Source organism: Manis pentadactyla, chromosome 13 (assembly GCF_030020395.1).
Source record: "Manis pentadactyla isolate mManPen7 chromosome 13, mManPen7.hap1, whole genome shotgun sequence".
In the NCBI taxonomy this organism is placed as follows: Eukaryota; Metazoa; Chordata; class Mammalia; order Pholidota; family Manidae; genus Manis; species Manis pentadactyla.
Genome location: NC_080031.1, coordinates 28,749,660 through 28,753,389, shown reverse-complemented (window position 1 = coordinate 28,753,389; position 3,730 = coordinate 28,749,660). Strand labels below are relative to the sequence as shown.

Below are 3,730 nucleotides of genomic sequence, written 5' to 3'. Positions count from 1 at the left end.
AATATTACCATGGGTCATGTCCAAGAACAAATCTCTTCTCTAGATCTTTCTTATGAAGATGATGATGGCAGTGACAATATATGAAAGTAAAAATACACAGACATATGATTTATTTAAATGTAATCTGGAAAACTTACTTATGCCATTGGGTTCATCCACAGTACCATCCAAACTTCAATATGTTGTCCTAAAACTTGCAAGCAGTTTTAAGCAGGCTAAATAAGCTGAATAAACACAAGATTTCCCTTGTGTGTGTGTGTGTGTGTGTGTGTGTGTGTGTGTGTATAATTTTTTCCCTCCCTTGGTGGTTTTTCTTCTCCTGAATAAATATCCTTCTTGCAGATCAAAAACAATTCTTCAAAAGTGTGTCATAAAATGTTCTGGATTCATGGTATGGTCCTAAATGCAAGAATTGATGGATTTTAAACTTATCAAACAAAAATTTTTTTATTTTTTAAAAAATAAATATAAAAGTCCTCTGTAAATTACAGCTCACTGTTATTTCTCTGATGTGGTTCTCATTATGGAGGGAGACTTTGGGAGAATGGCTATCCCCAAGGTCATTAACATTTTGCACCATTCTCTTAAAATAGGCCTTACTACTTAGACATAGAGAAAAGTGTGCTTGTTATTACCAAAGATACTATGAAATGGCAGATTTCAGCAAGTGAGAGACGGAGCCAGGAATGACAAAGCCTGGACCTGTACCGGCCTTTGAGTTTTGGGTGCCAGGGCTTCTCTGGTACTAATTATGCAAAAAGCAATTCCTAAGGCATCAGTCTACTTTATTTTGGATGGCTGTACCCATGTAATGAGAAGAGAGAGAAACATAAAGCAAAACTCAAGCCCCAGACAATACTGATGAGATTTTTTTTCACCTAAAATTTATATTAAAAGTTTGTGGAAAAATGGAATTCACCAACTTCCTGTATTTTAAATGCCTACAATATGGTTACAAGACACAGTTTTCAGAAATAAGGGGATGAGATGATGTTATTCATATGATGTTAAGAAAATAAAGTGCATCTATACATGGTCATGAAATAAGGTAACATGATTGTGAAAAAGAAAGTATCCATGATTTCCAAAGAAACTGAGGTATTATCATGTGTGAAATACTCAGAGAGTGGAAGGAGGAAATCTTGAGGTAAGAAGAGCTCCTCTAGGAGTTTATGGTGTGGACAATAGAAGCACAGTTCCCAGGCTAATATTTAAATGCCCAGTTTCTTCTAGATGAGAACCGAGCTACATAATTCACAGTTGTCAAAACTGCAATCACTGGGCTCTCTTGAAATGAAGAGCTCATCAGTGGAGAATAGTAAAATTCTCAAAATTGAGAAATAAAAACAGGAATGAAGAAGTAAGAAGCGCAGGAGGGTGTGCTTGAGGATGAAATGAAGTTATTGTTGTTACTATTATGACCACTACTATTATTGTCTGATTTTGTGCTGTATAAAGGAAGGACACCGGTATTGCTGCTCTCTCAACTCTAACACACAGACCTGGGGAAACCCAGCCCTGCAGTTTCCCAAAAGCTGGAGAGCCAGGCCCAGTGCAGAGTAAAGGGACAGAGGAGAGCACACACCTGGTTCGGCAGGAGGTGTGAGCACTACATTTGACAGACCTGGAGGGGATGTGGCCCAGACGGACAGAATTCCTAAGAATCACCTATGACCCTGTGTAATCCCATACTGACCTATCATAATTCAAGGAATTGGATACATCTGTGGCATGGTTTCAGGAATAACCTGGAAACCCCAGGTTTTCCAGAATCAAAACTATTCCTTATAAATGACCTACTGAATTTCACAACTGAAGTGTCCTCCATTTAAATTAAATATTGTCCTCTTCCTTAGTCCATTTAAAGTATCTTTCCAGAATGACTTGCTCCAGGAATATTTAGTTCATCCTACGTGGAAGAATTAATATGAGCCAGCAAGACTTGAAACATTAAAATGATGAATGAAGCAATGGTGAGATTAAGGGCAGGGTCCCTCCTTTTCTTTTTTCTTTTTTTTTTGTTTGCTTGCTTGTCTTTTTCATTTTCTTTTTCCTTTTTTTAGTTAACAACCAAATGTTTAAAATACTAATAAAAGTATTTCTTGGTTTACACTCAACACTGAGTTTGAATGTGGAGAAAGTAACAGATTTCATTTCACCTCCATTCTGATCTAACAGGTCCTGATGTGTCTCCAGCAGTTTCTCTTATAGGTTTATCTTTTTTTCTTACCTGTTTATCCAGCAGCATTATCTCAGAATCAGATTTGTGTAATTTTAGTCCTCTCTCTACTAGATGACACCACCCCCTGACTCACTAAGAGCTTGAACACTCAGGGTATATTCAGAAGGGAAAATGTGGGCACATTTACACTTCTGTGTCAAAGATAAGACAAACTTCTCCTAAAAGATAATTAATTGTTACCATGTTCCCAAACACAGAAGTTCTTTCAAAATTGGGCAGAATGCCTTATACAGAACAAGAACTAGTAAATTTTAGAACAAACAGAAGAGAAAACCTCAGTAAAAGGTGAGGAAAGTGAGACTCCTGTTTAATGTGTGACATACAGTTTGCTTTCTCTCTCTGGTCTTTGTTTCCTTATCTCAACTGAACAAACGGACTATGACGCTGAGGGGATGATGGGGACATGTGCACGTCAATATCTTCAACTATGCATGCCAAGCGTCTGTAAGCACCCAGCTTCCATTTTCAGCTATTGTGGGCATGCACATATTTTGAGTTAGAAGTAAATGTTGTTGGTCTTTGTTATGTTTTACTTTCAGATGATCTAATCGTCTCCTGGAACCTTGGGCTGCTGGAAAAAATAAACAATGTAACTGAATTCATCTTGGGTCTTTCTCAGAACCCGGTGGCTAAAGAAGTTGGGTTTGTGGTGTTTTCTTTCTTCTACACAATCATTCTCCTGGGAAACCTCTTCATCATTCTGACAGTGTATGTGGGTGACCTTCACAAGTCTCCGATATATTTCCTTTCAGCTACTTGTCTTTTGTGGATTTTTGTTATTCTTCAGTCACAGCTCCTAAGATGACTGTTGACCTATTAGCCAAGAGAAAAACTATCTCCTATGTGGGGTGCATGTTGCAACTCTTTGGGGCCCATTTCTTTGGGCCTTACTGTAATGACCTATGATCATTATGTGGCTATCTGTAAACCCCTGCACTACATGGCCATCATGGACCGTGACAGATGATCACTAAGATGTTGCTGGGGATCTGGGCAGGTGGGTTCCTACACTCCGCTGTCCAGGTGGCTCTGGTAGTCCAGCTGCCCTTCTGTGGACCCAGAGAGATCGATCACTACTTTTGTGACGTGCACCCTCTGCTAAAACTTGCCTGCGCAGACACATACCTTGTGGGTGCTGTTGTGACAGCTAACAGTGGTGCCATCGCCCTGGGGAGCTTTGTTATCCTGCTGATCTCCTACACCATCATCCTGGTGTCCCTGAGAAAGCAGTCAGCAGAAGGCAGGCACAAAGCTCTCTCCACCTGCGGCTCCCACGTCGCTGTGGTCATCATCTTCTTTGGTCCCTGTACTTTCATGTATATGTGCCCTGATACTACCTTTAAAGAAGATAAGATGGTGGCTGTATTTTACACAATTATCACCCCCATGTTAAATCCCCTGATTTATACACTGAGAAATGCAGAAGTAAAGAATGCAATGAAGAAACTGTGGGACAGGAAGGATTTCTGGGAGGCTAACAGAAAATAG

General features: G+C 39.7%; 1 pseudogene; it reads left to right on the top strand.

Annotated features, from left to right (window-relative positions):
• The first annotated feature begins 2,637 nt into the window (after nucleotides 1-2,637).
• On the top strand, nucleotides 2,638-3,730 carry LOC118921094 (olfactory receptor 4S2-like; annotated as a pseudogene).